Source organism: Euphorbia lathyris, chromosome 1 (assembly GCF_963576675.1).
Source record: "Euphorbia lathyris chromosome 1, ddEupLath1.1, whole genome shotgun sequence".
Classification (NCBI taxonomy): Eukaryota; Viridiplantae; Streptophyta; class Magnoliopsida; order Malpighiales; family Euphorbiaceae; genus Euphorbia; species Euphorbia lathyris.
The window spans coordinates 101,815,969-101,831,967 of NC_088910.1; positions in this window are offsets into that span (position 1 = coordinate 101,815,969).

The window sequence follows — 15,999 nt, forward strand, 5'->3', positions numbered from 1 at the left end:
TATCCGCAAGCTGTTCGTCCGTTGGGACAAAGGTCAGCTTAATCTCACCCTTGAGTACATGGTCTCTAATGAAGTGATGTCGGATGCTGACATGCTTCATTCTGCTGTGTTGTATTGGGTTCTTGGACAGATCAATTGCACTTTTGTTGTCACATTTGACCTCAATTATCTTCGTTTGAACACCATAATCTTCAAGTTGTTGCTTGATCCACAGGACTTGAGCAACACAGTGACCAGCAGCAATGTACTCAGCTTCAGTGGTGGACAAGGCTACTGACGCCTGCTTTTTGCTGAACCAGGATACAAGATAGCTTCCTAAAAAGTGGCATCCTCTAGAGGTGCTTTTACGTTCCAGCTTATCTCGTCCATAGTCAGCGTCAGTGTATCCGATAAGTGTAAAATCATGAGTATTTGGATACCACAAACCTGCGTTCACTGAGCTTTGCAAGTATCTAAGGATTCTTTTTACAGCAATGTAATGAGATTCCTTAGGGTTAGATTGATATCTAGCACAGTAGCATACTGAAAACTGAATGTCCGGTCTACTGGCCGTTAAGTAAAGTAGAGAGCCTATCATACCTCGATTTAACTTGCTGTCTACTGACTTACCATTCTCATCAGCGCAGAGGACAGTGTCAGTGCCCATAGGAGTGGATATTGGCTTGCAATTTTCCAAGTCATATTTCTTTAAGATCTCCTTGGCATATTTTGCTTGACTGATGAAGATGCCATTGTTTCCTTGTTTAATTTGAAGACCGAGGAAGAAGTTGAGTTCTCCCATCATAGACATTTCAAACTCAGTCTGCATTTGTTTGCTAAACTCCTTGCACATTGATTCGTTAGTTGCACCAAATATTATATCATCAACATAAATTTGGGCCAGCAGTAAGGTTGTATCAGCTTTGCCCCTGACGTAATTTCTAGTCAGCAGGAAACTGGTCAGCCTCTCGTACCAAGCACGTGGTGCTTGCTTGAGGCCGTACAGAGCCTTTTTTAGTTTGTAAACATGGTTTGGGAACTTAGGGTCCTCAAAACCTGGAGGTTGATTTACATAAACCTCCTCGTTTATAACTCCATTAAGAGATGCACTTTTGACATCCATTTGGAATAATTTAAAATTCATGTAAGATGCATATGCACATAATATTCTAACTGCCTCCAGCCTTGCCACTGGGGCAAAGGTCTCACCGTAGTCTATACCTTCTTGCTGACTGTAGCCCTGAGCTACAAGCCTTGCTTTGTTCCTGACTACGTTTCCTTGTTCGTCCATCTTGTTCCTGAAGACCCATCTTGTTCCGATGGTCTTTTGACTCTTTGGATGAGGCACTAACTCCCATACATCATTTCTTCGAAATTGATCGAGCTCCTCTTGTATTGCGTTCATCCAGAATTCATCGTACTCAGCTTTAGCGAAATTCTTCGGTTCTTGTACTGAGACGAAAGCAACATTGCTGAGGTATTTCCTGAGTTGATTCCTCATCATCAGGGTATTCCCAGCAGAATCAAGGATTGCACTTTCGGAGTGCCCTTTAGGAATCCTTATTTCTTTGGGTAGATTCATGTCTTGTGCTGTTCCTGTTTCAACAATCTCTGCAGAAGTAGATGGGTCAGTAAAAGTAATCTTAGGTTCACTCTTACTCTTGGTCAGCCTTTTCGTGAATGACTCAGTAGCTGGTTCTGAGTCAGCGATGGTTACTGAGTTTGGATCATCTTCGGTCAGTGGCTGGTATCTACCTGCAGGGTCGGTTTCATCGAACTCTACATGTATTGACTCTTCTAAAACTTGAGTTCGCTTATTAAAAACTCTGTATGCTTTGCTGTTTGTTGAGTAGCCCAGAAAGATAGCTTCATCACCTTTTGAATCAAACTTTGCTAAGCTATCTTTGGTATTTAAAATAAAACATCTACAGCCAAAGGCACGAAAGTATCCAATATTGGGCTTTCGTCCTTTCCAAAGTTCATAGGGGGTTTTCTTGAGTATAGGTCTAACTAGAGCCCTATTAAGAATGTAGCATGCTGTGTTAACAGCCTCACCCCAAAAATACTTTGGAAGCCTATGCTCATCCAGCATTGTCCTGACTATTTCAACCAGAGTTCTATTCTTCCTTTCTACAACCCCATTTTGCTGAGGTGTTCTAGGAGCAGAAAAATTATGGTCAATGCCGCTGGCTTCACAGAATTCAACAAACTTTTGGTTTTTTAATTCTCCACCATTATCACTACGGATATGAGCTAATTTTAGGTCTTTTTCATTTTCAATTTTTCTAACCAAATTTGAAAATGTCTCAAAGGTCTCATCCTTGCTGGTCAGCAAGATAACCCACGTATACCGAGAGAAATCATCTACAATGACCAAGGAAAATCTTCTTCCACCCAGACTCAGCGGCTGGACTGGACCAAAGAGATCCAAGTGTAGTAATTCTAACGGACGTTTAGTTGAGACAATGTTTTTACTGTGAAAAGATTGTTTGGTTTGTTTTCCAGCTTGGCAAGCGTGGCATAATTGATCTTTTTGGAATTTAAGTTCAGGCAGTCCCTCAACCAATTGCTTTCTTGCTAGTTTGGCCAGGAGGTCCATGCTTACATGACCAAGTCTCCTGTGCCATAGCCAGGAATTTTCTTCCTTTGTTACTAAGCAGACAGTTTTTGAAAACTTTTTCTCTAAGTCTAGCATAAAGACATTATCTATCCGAGGGGCAGTTAAAATTAACTCATTAGTTTTACCCTCGTATATTTTACATCCAGTAGCATCAAATATAACTTTTCTCCCATTGTCACATAGCTGAGCTACGCTGAGTAAGTTATATTTGAGTCCGCTGACTAGGGAGACAGATTCAATAGTAGGATTACCTCCGATGGTTCCTGAGCCTACTATCTTACCCTTCTTGTTATCTCCAAAACTTACACTCCCTCCTCGTTTACGTTCAAACGTGATGAACTCAGTTTCATCACCCGTCATATGCCTTGAGCATGCACTGTCAATATACCACATCTTTGACTTCTCGGCACATCTCAGGCTTACCTGCATTGTAACTAGTTACTTTTAGGTACCCAATTCTTTTTGGGTCCTGACTTGTTAGGTGCAACAGGTATAGCATCATATTTTATTTTATGACGACATACATGGACAGTATGGCCATTCTTTCCACAGAAGTCACAACTGACCTTCTGTTTAGGGTTTTTTACTGACTTGTCAGCACCCCAGTGCTGAGCATGCCAGCACACTTTAGTAGTGTGTCCTAACTTCCCACAAAAGTCACACTGGACTTTTCGCTGGGGATTCCATCTCTGTTGAGTACCTTGGTACTGAGTTCTCAGAGGAATGTTATTTTTCTTAGGAACCTTTAGTTGGTTCTGGATGGTTGTGACGTCCTTCCTCAGTTTCTTTGAAACTGTCTGGACTTCAGACACATACTCATGCATGATCTTCATGTTATCATGCAGAGTCGAGTTGTCCTGAAGAAGGTATCTGAGGTCACTCAGTTTGACCTCTTCCACTTCGTCACAGCGCCTGCTGAGTGCTCTAACCTTTTTATTACACTTCTTAACAAGTGTATAGAGATCACTCAGGGCATTAACCATATCGTTTCTGAGCTGGGGAAGAGAAATTACCTCATTTGATTGCTCTTCATCATCTGATGCGATGGATGGGTCAGCATGCTCAGAGACGCATGGCTCAACAAGTTCGTCAGCCGTAAAGCATATCTTCGCTGACTCGGTGGCCTCAGTTTCTGTTGATGAAGATTCATCACTGTCACTCCAAGTAGCCACCATTGCCTTCTTCCCACTCTTCTTGTCTTTCCTCAGCGTGGGGCAGTTTGACTTAATATGGCCAGCTTGATGGCACTCAAAGCATGTAATGGGCTTTGAGCTGTCCTTTCTGTATTTGCTGTCGCTTGAGTCAGCCTTATACTTATCAAACTTTTTGTAAGGCTTTTTAGAATATTTGTCGTTCTTCCTGAACAGCCTCTTCATCTTTCTTGTGAACATGGCCATCTCCTCATCATCAGTTGAACTCCCGTCAGTGGAGTCAGCCTTCATGACAAGTGACTTCTGCTTCTTGTCATCAGATTTTTCCTTCACCTCAAAGTTTTTCATGGATATCTCATGGGTCAGCAATGAACCGATGAGTTCGTCATATTTGTAGGTGGTTAACCTGAGCTTCCTCAACTGCTGTCTTCTTTGCTTGCCAGTCTTTTGGAAGACTCCTGAGTATCTTTTGGAAGACTCCTGAGTATCTTTTTGACTTGAGCTCATTAATGATGTTGGTGAACCTTGCGTTCATGTCTGAAATGCTCTCATCATTGTTCATCTCGAACAGCTCGTACAGTCTCATCTGCTGATTCACCTTGGATTCTTTTACTTTGTTTGTTCCCTCGTAGGTGACTTCCAGCTTCTTCCAGATCTCTTGTGCCGACTCACAACCTGAGATTTTGTTATATTCTGCAGCATCGAGCGCACAGTGAAGCATATTGATAGCCGAAGCATGGTTTTGAAGCTTCTTAAGATCATCCTCTGTCCATTTGGCCTCAGCTTTTATAACTGTTTGGCCAGCCACAACCTCAACAGGTACAAACGGCCCTTGGACTATAGATAGCCAGGCACTCATGTTTGTAGCCTGAATGAAGTTTTTCATCCTATTCTTCCAGAAGGTATAGTTTGACCCGAAGAATAGGGGAGGCCTAGTAATGGACAGCCCCTCAGGCAGTATTTGAGTTGTTTGGTTTCCAGGGAGAAACCGAGTGCTGTTTTTGCCCATGGTAGGGATCAGCTCAAGGTTGTTAGACCTTTTAAAGTGAGCTTTTAGGCTCTGATACCACTTGTTGGTCCATTGTTTAGTTGCAAGTATAGTTCCAAGGGGGGGTTAGGAACTATTTAAACTTTTTTCGCAATTTAGGCAGACTTCTTTTTCTAAAGAAAAAGGTTTGAACAGCGGCGCTGAGTAAACAGCAAGATACTGGCTTAGTCAACAGGTGACTAGGTCAGTTCCTCAGCTTGAGTCAGGAGATAGCACTTGGAGTCTATTCCTGAACTCAGACGTTCAACGCGCACAACTCAACTTGACCTCTTTACTTGGTCAGTTTTGATTATTTAAAGCAAGCAATATAAATTAGGAGTTAAGGTTTAGAAATACTTCACTCAGCAGATTTATACAGGTTCGGCTTCTTCTAAGCCTACGTCCTGTCCCCGGAACACTTCCGAGATTTCGAATCCTCTACTGAGCTCTTTAAAGGTAGAGCCTCAAACCTTTTACAATATCAGCAATTGAGTATGACAAGAGTACCTTCCTCTATACTTCTACTCAATCCTAATCTCTCCGCTGAGTACTTAAAACCGAGTACTCAGCCTCTCCTTTCTATTTCTAGAAATGATAAGTGTTTTTGTCCTAATACAAAGATGTGCTAAGACACTTTAGACGATTTACAATCACTCTAGACTTTTACACAAATATGAAAATGTAGTGTAAGAAATTTGCTTTGCTTCTTGCTTGCAGAACTTGTAGAGATTTGGTCAGCGTAATGGCTTGATCAAGTTCTGTGTGTTGTGAAGCTTGTGATGGCACTATTTATAGAGACGTCTGGTCATTCGGTCATTTTGAATTTCGAAATAACCGTTGGAGGGAAACGGCTATATGTCGTTGTCATCCTGACTTGCACAGAGCTCTCGGCCAATCATAATCGTGTATCTTCTGTCCTCGGTCAGCACAGCAGATGGTCTCTCCTTTTATGGTAAAGTCAACTGGACAGCATACTGTGTCGTCTGAACTTTGCCAAAAGAGGAAACACTTTGTCTGGAAGTTTTCCTTTGCCAGCTGCTGTCTTGTACGCTTTGTCGAGACTACTCAGCAGCTTCATCTTGAAGTTGTTCCCGAAGGTCTTCTAGATCCTTCTGATTGCTGAGTTGCGTTTTGAACAAAAACGGCAGCGTCTTGACATACGCGGGCCGAGTGTACTGAGTTGTTTAACTTGGGCCTTGGTTTCCGTATTGGGCTTGGGCCTTCCAATCCTTATGACTTATAACATTTATACTCAACATTGAACAAACACATTAGTAGAATAAATCAAAGCATTTAAACTTAGTGTGTTTAGGATATGTGTTATAATTTATATTTAAACAATTTTGTCAAATCAAAATTATGTGGAAAGGTATTTCAACAATTTCGAATTTCGAAATAACTGTTGGAGGCAAATGACTTCCTGTCGCTTTCACTCAGTACATGCTCAGTGTCCTCGGCCAATTAAATTCTAGTATCTTCTGTCTTCGCCAGTACTCAGCAGCTTTTCGTCAGATGAAACAGAATGTTTCCACATTTATAGTAAAGTCTTCTAGATAGCTTTCTGTGCCTTCTGAGCTTTACCCAAAGTAGAAATACTTTGTCTCTAAGTTTGTTCTGTTCTGCCGCTGACCTGACTACCTTGTCGCTCAACTCAGCAGCTTCGTCTTGAAGCCATTTAGATGAAGGCTTCTCGATCCTTCTTCATGTTGGGCTGGTGTTTTACTTAGAACGACTGTGTTTTTTCTTCCTGGGCCATGAGGTCTTGATCTGTTGACTTGGGCTTGACTTCCTCTTATGGGCCTTTAGGCTTTTTATCTTAATGTCTTATAAATCAAATAACTCAACATTGAACAAACACATTAGTGTGAATAAATCAAAGCATTTAAATTTAATGTGTTAGAATATTTTTATCATTCACATAAATAATTTTGTCAAATCAAAATCGTGTGGAAAGGTGTTTCAACAAACTCCCCCATTTTGATGTTGGCAAAAATATTCAGTTAGGAACTCAGTGTTGAGCTCCCCCATGATAGTTGACCTTGTTTTTCTCAAGATACTCCCCCGTAAGGGTTGAGCTACTAACTTAGTTTTACTTTAAACATTTCAAGGTTTAATCAAGTAAGTCTAAGGTCAGTTTTCAGAATTAGGTCAGCTCATGGAACATATTCTTTTTACTCAGTTAAGTTATGCGGAAGATTGAGTTTAAATATCAAAGTATGCTGAGTATATCTTTGTTCAATGAGGTTTAGTTAAGAAGACATATAAAAGAGGTCAACGTTTAGATCAACACAGCAGACAATCATAAAGCAATGTGAATAAATAACACAGTTGACTTAATGAAGATACGTTAGTGTTTAGCACAAAACATAAATAAGCATCACATAAGGCAGACAAAATACGCTAGATAATCAACAAAAGTACAAGTCAAGATCTTAACAAATCTAGCCAAACTATTTCTTTCTGTTGACTTGGGCAATATTATCTTTGCCTTTTCCCTTGGCGTGTCTTTATTGCTGCTGACTACCAGATGCTTCCCCATTTTGCCAGCATCGGGCGGAGGAGGAATGAAGGTGTCGTTGAGAGCAGCACGAGTTAACCTCACGGAATATGCCTTAAGCTTTTTCGTGCTTTCATTGAGACCATCAAAAATGGGAACACCATCATCCAAGACAGAACCGGGAATCCTGACCGAGGCACTGAGCATACTCAGAATATATTCTTGAGACTTCCCAACCCAGGTGATAGTATCAGTCAGCATGGCATAAGCTTGATGAAACATTTTAAGCAAAGCCGAAATATAATACTGACGTTGAGCATTCGTGTGACGCGCATGTTTGAAGATGGATTGGGAGTATTGCAGAAGCTCATTGGTCTTGAGTTGGTCAGTTTCCATCTCTTTCTTACTCAAGTTGAGTAGACGGAAAACCTCACTAATTTGCTCAATGGAGCATTGGGAGGAGGAAGAGAGTTGCTCGTTGGTTTTGGCTAGTTCAGAATGAAGCTGGGTAAAGAGGTGATGAACCTCAGCAGAGGTTGCATACATTGAGTTGGCAGCTGACAGGTTTTGAAGTTGACCCTAGAGAGAGTTCATGTGATTTACCATAGTCAGCTGGAGTTCAGCCAGCTTTACTAGTGATTCCTGCTTGGGTTGTTGAGACTGGAGAGATGTCATAACACTCAGAAGATCCTTAAGACCTTTGATTTCGGTGAGAAGCTGAGTGACAGAGGAAAGTTGAGTTTGCTCAACATGAACTGACCCAACGGCTTCGACATTGGATTGATGAAGGTCCTGGAGTAAGGCTTGAGCTGAGTCAATGATTCTTCGACCAGAATCAGTGGCGTGCAGGTAAGTGTAGGATCCATCAATGTTTGGCCCAGATGCCAGAATATGAGTAGCACCAGATGGAGGAGGTGTTTGGTGTTGTTCATTATTTGAAGTGCCAGCGTGGTCAGTGGCTGGACTTTTATTTTGACTACTAGCAGGAATTGGCTGGTTGATATTCTGCACTTGAGGATGTGGAAGAGGTTGATCAGCAGAGTCATTTAACTGCTCAGAGTCAGGCTGAAGCTGACTAGTTTGAGGAGGTTGAGGAGTTTCAGAACTGACCTGAGCAGGTTTTTCCTTTGCTATCTCAATATGTTGAGGAGCAGGAACTTCGAGCACTTCCTCGGTATGAACTTGACCTTGAGTAGCAGTTGAGTCGGCATGTTCCTTAGGTTGAGAAACAGAGGCTTGCTTTTTCTGGTGCTCTCTTGGAGAAGACTCAGTGGGATTGGAGAAGATATTGAATTGCATGTCAGAGAGATCAATGATGGGATCCCGTAGAGGTGAGTCATCCAGAAGGTCAATAACTTGGGATTTATGAGTCTTTTTCTTAAGTCTCCTTAATTTCTTAGTCTTTGGAGGAGAGGGGTCAGCTTGAATAGAGTCAAGAGATTCAGAAGGTGAATTTACCCCTAGGCCAGCATGATCCTTTGCTGTTGGCTCAGCTTGTTCTTCAACCTGCTCAGTGTTAGTTGTCTCATGTTGCTCAACATCTGCTATCTCCTCAGCATCAAACTGTCCTCCGAGATTACCCAATTCTTCTTCATCTTGGTCAGTGGGGATTTTCTCAAGATCAATGCCTTGACTTCTCATAAAATATGAGTCTTCAGAGATGATGACGTCAAGTGGGGGTGCATCAATAGGACTCAACCCAGAGGAGATCTTCTTCTTCTTTCTCAAAGGCTGCTCAGGAGTGTCCTCTTTTTCTTCTTCCTCAGGCTCAGCTTGCCTTTTGAGGTTTTCTGCTGACTTGGGCCCAACCTGACCTTGTTCAACTTGAGGCTTTGTTCCTTTGGACACAAACCGAATCTTTTTCGGGGCAGCATCAGCGTCTTTGGAAGAGGTTTGAATGGCTTTCCTCTTTTTGTCAGTGCGAGCTTGCTTTACTTTCTTCCCTTCTCTGGTCAGCATGCCTTGTGGTTCCTTATCCGCGGCCCCCTTTCCTTTCTTAGGTACAATGGGTTGGTCGTAGACCAAGCCGAATAATGTAGCTGCAGTAATCTCAGTCCCCCAGACTTCAATTTCCTCAACCAAGCTCACCTGGTAGTCTTTGAGGATTTTGGTGATAAGTGAGCCTAACCTAAGGGTTCCATTACTTCGTTGAAAACCACCGATGAGAAAAACTGGCATGTTGATCGGCTGGTAGGTCAGCATGTGCCAAATGAAGCACTGCTCGAAGTTAGACGCTGAAGACGTGGAGTTGACCTTTGGAAAGAGGAAGTTGGTCAGTATGTAGTGTGCTATTTTCTGATGCTGACCCATGAAAGTACTAGCGATTTCCCCTGTATGACTGGCGAGTTTGCAAAACTCAGTGGGATACTTAATTTTACCGTGGTCATTCGTTGTTCTGAGTTTAGCTCCTTCGGTTTCCAGCTTGAGCAGCTTCGCAAGGTAAGGAGGGTTGATAAAGATGTCTTTCCCTTTGACCTTCGTGACCATGTAGTCACTGTTATCATCAGCAGCTCTCAGGTTAGCGTAGAATTCCTTCACCAACTCTGGGTAAGTGGCTTCTCGAATAGAGAATAGCTCAGTCCAGCCATTCTTAGAAATCCACTCGCAGAAGGGTTGCTCAGCTTCAACAAATCCCTTAGAGAACCATCGGGAGTGGTCAACCTTGTATCCCCTTACACTCTCATAGACCGGTGTGTAGGTTCTCTCTAGTGGCTTCTTCCCTTTATCCTTTTGTTGCTTCTTTGAGGATGTTGCTTGGTCAGCGTGGGTTTTCTTGCTTGATGTTTGGTCATGCTGACCATGTTCTTGAGACTTGGTGGGAGTCTCGCTATATTCCTGCTGAGCAGGAGATAGAGGGTTTTCATCGGAGCGGTTGTCATCGTAACCGGCACCGGAGATATTCTGAGAATCGTTAGACATGATTCTTAGAGATTTTTGAGAGGTTTGGGATTTTTAGAGAGATAGAATTTGATTTCCAGAATTTCTAAGTGTAAAGAGGTAGAAGTGGGAATTCATCCACTATTTATAGGGGTGTCGAGTTGATCTGAAGCGTTGAGGTGGCGGTTTGACATCGAGATAATCAACCGACAATGATTATGGAATTTATGACACAATCGGCGCATGTGTTTTCTAATTATTACGCTTACGTCATCCTAGGTGGCTATTTAATGTGCGTGCTAGTATTAATTCTACAACGGATCTTTTACTCAGCGTTAAGATACGTCTGGTATTCTGAGTAGTCAGTTTTACATAGAATAATTATTCGTGTGCTTAGTGACTCAGCTTAAGATAATCACTCAGTGTGTACATCTACTCAGCATGGGGGATTTCATATCATGTTATACTCAGCATGCAATAGTTATTAATTTAGCACGAATCACTCACTCAGCATGGTAATCACTCAACGTTTAATTTAAACATAGAATTTTATTGAAGAGGATTAAACATACCGATAGCTTCTTTAAGTATGTTGAATTGCTCACGAGCCAGTGGCTTGCTGAAGATATCAGCAAGCTGCTCATCCGTTGGGACATAGGTCAACTTGATCTCTCCCTTGAGTACATGGTCTCTGATGAAGTGATGCCTTATGCTGACATGCTTCATCCTGCTGTGCTAGATTGGGTTCTTTGATAGGTCAATGGCACATTTGTTGTTACATTTGACTTCAATTGTTTTAGTCTGAACACCATAATCTTCCAGCTGTTGCTTAATCCAGAGGACTTGAGCAATACAGCTTCCAGCAGCAATGTACTCAGCTTCAGTGGTTGACAGGGCCACTGACGACTGCTTCTTACTGAACCAAGATACAAGACAGCTCCCAAGGAAATGACATCCTCCTGAGGTGCTTTTCGTTCAAGCTTGTCCCGTCCGTAGTCAGCGTCAGTGTATCCAATGAGTGTGAAATCATAAGTATTGGGATACCATAAACCTGCATTCACTAAGCCTTGCAAATATCTAAGGATTCTTTTTACAGCTATGTAATGAGATTCCTTACGGTTAGATTGATATCTAGCACAATAACATACTGAGAACTGAATGTTCGGCCTACTAGCAGTTAAGTAGAGTAGAGAGCCAATTATACCTCGGTACAATTTGCTGTCTACTGACTTACCATTTTCGTCAGCGCAGAGGACAATGTCAGTGCCCATTGGGGTAGATATTGACTTGCAGTTCTCAAGTTCATACTTCTTCAATATCTCCTTAGCATACTTGGTTTGACTGATGAAGATGCCATTTTTCCCTTGTTTGATTGGAAGTCCAAGGAAGAAGTTGAGTTCTCCCATCATTGACATTTCAAACTCAGTCTGCATCTGCTTACTAAATTCCTTGCACATGGACTCATTAGTGGCACCAAAAATAATGTCATCAACGTATATCTGAGCCAGTAGGGTATCTTTACCCTTCCTCTTAATGAATAAGGTTGTATCAGCTTTACCTCTGACATAATTTCTAGTCAGCAGGAAACTGGTCACCCTCTTATACCAAGCACGTGGTGCTTGCTTGAGACTATACAGAGCCTTTTTGAGCTTATAAACGTGGTTTGGGAACTTGGGATCCTCAAACCCTGGAGGCTGATTAACATAGACTTCCTCATTTATAACTCCATTAAGGAATGCACTCTTAACATCCATTTGAAATAACTTAAAGTTCATGAAACTAGCATAAGCACATAAAATTCTTATAGCCTTGCCATTGGGGCGAAGGTCTCACCGTAGTCAATACCTTCTTGCTAACTACAGCCCTGAGCTACAAGTCTTGCTTTGTTTCTGACTACGTTCCCTTGTTCATCTAGCTTGTTGCGGAACACCCATCTTGTTCCTATGGTCTTCTGGCTTTTTGGGTTTGGCACTAAGTCCCATACTTCATTTCTTCTGAACTGATCAAGTTCTTCTTGCATTGCACCCATCCAGAACTCATCGTGCTCAGCTTCAGAGAAGTTCTTTGGTTCTAGAACTGAGACGAATGCTACATTGCTGAGGTATCTCCTGAGTTGATTCCTGGTCATCAGGGTGTTTTCAGCAGCATCAAGAATAGCACTCTCTGAGTGTCCTCTTGGTATTCTGATCTCCTTTGGTAGACTGATGTCTTGAGCTGGTTGTGTTTCAACAATCTCTGCAGGTATAGATTGGTTAGTAAAGACAATTTGAGTTTCACTTTTACCTTTGGTCAGCCCTTGAGGTAGTGACTCAGCGGCTGTTTCTTGGTCAGCAGGTGCTGAGTGTGGATCATCCTCAGTTAGCTGCTTGTCTTCTCCTGCAGGGTTAGTTTCATCGAACTCAACATGTACGGACTCTTCTAAGATCTGAGTTCGTTTATTGAAAACTCTGTATGCTTTGCTGTTTGTTGAGTAGCCTAAAAAGATAGCTTCATCAGCTTTTGAATCAAACTTAGCAAGACTGTCTTTAGTATTTAAAATGAAACATTTACAGCCGAAGGCACGAAAGTATCCAATGTTGGGTTTTCGTCCTTTCCAAAGTTCGTAGGGAGTCTTCTTTAATATGGGTCTGACTAGAGCCCTATTAAGTATGTAGCAAGCTGTGTTGACAGCTTCTCCCCAAAAGTACTTCGGAAGCCTATTCTCACTCAGCATTGTCCTGGCTATTTCAACCAAGGTTCTGTTTTTCCTCTCAACTACCCCATTCTATTGATGCGTTCTAGGAACAGAAAAATTATGGTCAATGCCGCTGACTTCACAGAATTCAACAAACTGTTGATTTTTTAATTCTCCACCATTATCACTTCGGATGTGAGCTAACTTTAGGTCTTTATCATTTTCAAGTTTTCTTACTAATGTTGAAAACGTCTCAAAAGTTTCATCCTTGCTACTCAGCAAGATGATCCAAGTGTACCGAGAAAAGTCATCTACAATGACCAAGGAAAATCTCCTACCACCCAAGCTCAGCGGCTGGACTGGTCCGAAGAGATCCAAGTGTAGCAACTCGAGTGGACATTTGGTTGAGACAATGTTTTTATTGTGAAAATATTTTTTAGTTTGTTTTCCATACTGACAAGCATTGCATAATTGATCCTTTTCGAACTTAAGTTCTGGCAATCCCTCAACTAATTACTTTCTTGCTAATTTGGCCAGGAGGTCCATGCTTACATGACCAAGTCTCATGTGCCATAGCCAGGAATTTTCTTCCTTTGACACTAAGCATACATTTTTTGAAAATTTCTTTTCCAAATTCAGCATAAAGACATTATCAACACGAGGGGCAGTTAAAATTAATTCATTTGTTTTTCCCTCGAGTATTTTACATCTAGTGTTATCAAATATAACTTTTCTGCCGTTGTCACATAGCTGAGCTACGCTCAGTAAGTTATATTTAAGTCCACTGACTAGGGAGACTAACTCAATAGTAGGATTACCACCAACGGTTCCTGACCCTACTATCTTACCCTTTTTGTTGTCTCCGAAACTTACGCTTCCACCTCGTTTACGCACAAGTGTGATGAACTGAGTTTCATCACCAGTCATATGCCTCGAGCATGCGCTGTCAATGTACCACATCTTTGACTTCTTAGCACACCTCAGGCTTACCTGCAATATAGCTAGTTAACTTTAGGTACCCAAGTCTTTTTGGGTCCTTGTTTGTTAGGCTCAGCAGGTGAAACATCATATTTAATCTTATGACGACACACTTGGATAGTGTGCCCATTTTTCCCACAGAAGTCACAGCTGACCTTTCGTTGGGGATATCTCACTGGCTGGTCAGCACCCCAATGCTGAGCATGCCAGCACACCTTTGTGGTGTGTCCTTTCTTCCCACAGAAGTCACATTGGACATTCCGCTGAGGATTCCATCTCTGCTGACTAGTACTTTGGTACTGAGTGTTCAGAGGAATATTTCTTTTATTCGGAACCTTGAATTGATTTTGAATAGATGTGATGTCCTTTCTCAGTTTCTTAGAATCTGATTGGACCTCAGAGACAAACTTGTGCATAGTTTCTATGTTGCTATGCAAAGTTGAGTTGTCGTGGAGAAGATATCGAAGGTCACTGAGTTTGACCTCTTCAATCTCGTCACATCGCCTGCTGAGTGCTCTAACCTTCTTGTTACACTTTTTGATAAGTGTGTAGAGGTCACTCAGGGCATTTATCATTTCATTTCTGAGCAGGGGTAGTGATATTACCTCAGTTGAGTGTGCCTTATCGTCAGATGCAATGGAAGGGTCAGCATGCTCAGAAACACAAGGCTCAGCAAGCTCATTTGCCATGAAGCAAATCTTTGCTGACTCAGTGGCATCAGCTTCTGATGATGATGACTCATCACTGTCACTCCAGGTTGCCACCATTGCATTCTTGCTGTTCTTCTTTTCCTTCCTCAAGGTAGGACAACTTGATTTGATATGGCCAGTTTGATGACATTCAAAGCATGTGATGGGCTTTGAGCTGTCCTTCTTGTACTTGTTGTCGCTGGACTCAGCTTTGCACTTGTCAAACTTCTTGTAAGGCTTCTTGGAATATTTGTCATTCTTTCTGAACAACCTTTTCATTTTTCTAGTGAACATGGCCATTTCTTCATCGTCTGTTGAGCTCCCATCAGTGGAGTCAGCTTTCATAACAAGAGACTTTTGCTTCTTGTCCTCAGACTTCTCCTTCACCTCAAAGTTCTTCATTGAGATCTCATGGGTCAGCAGAGATCCAATGAGTTCATCATATTTGTAGGTGGTCAAGTCTTGAGCTTCCTCAACAGCAGTTTTCTTGGCTTGCCAGCTTTTAGAAAGACTCTTCAATATCTTCTTGACTTGCTCTTCCTCAGTAAAGATCTTGCCAAGTCTTTTGAGCTCGTTGATTATGTTTGTGAATCTTGAGTTCATTTCATAGATTCCTTCATCATCATTCATTTCAAACAGCTCGTATAACCTCATGTGCTGGTTCACCTTGGACTCCTTAACTTTGTTGGTTCCTTCATAGGTGACCTCCAGTTTCTTCCAGATTTCCTGTGCTGACTCACAACCTGAAATTTTGTTGTACTCTGCAGCATCTAATGCACAGTGAAGCATGTTTATAGCCGAAGAATGATTTTGTAGCTTCTTGAGGCCATCTTCTGTCCATTTAGTCTCAGCTTTAACAACCGTTTGGCCGTCAACAGTTTCAACAGGAACAAATGAGCCTTGGACTATAGAAAGCCATGCACTCATATTTGTTGCCTGAATGAAGTTTTTCATTCTGTTCTTCCAAAAGGTGTAGTTAGACCCGAAGAACAGAGGAGGCCGAGTAATGGACAGTCCCTCAGGAAGAATCTGAGTTGTCTGATTTTCTAGGAGGAAACGAGTGCTGTTCTCAGCCATTGTGGGGATCAGCTCAAGATAGTTATATCTTGCTCAGCGAGCTTTTAAGCTCTGATACTACTTGTTGGTCCCGTGTAACGTGACAAGATTAGTTCCAAAGGGGGGGATAGTAACTATTCAAAAATTATATAGCTGTCAATGAGTTAGATTATTCAAAGGATTTTTATGTTTTGGGTGCAAGTAATTCAATCATAAATTCAGAGAATTTTTTTCCAATTGACTCATCTAAGGCTAATGAAAATTTGGATATTCAAGAGGGTATAATTTTATATCCAATTGAATTTCATTATGTTTTTCAGGTTGGCTTAATTGATTTCACTATGCAGGAAAGGAGTAACCCGAACAATCTTGAAAATATTTTTGGTTATGATTGGGATGGAAAGGAGGATGAACGGTTAGGAATTGGATAATGTAAAATCACAGACGTCTG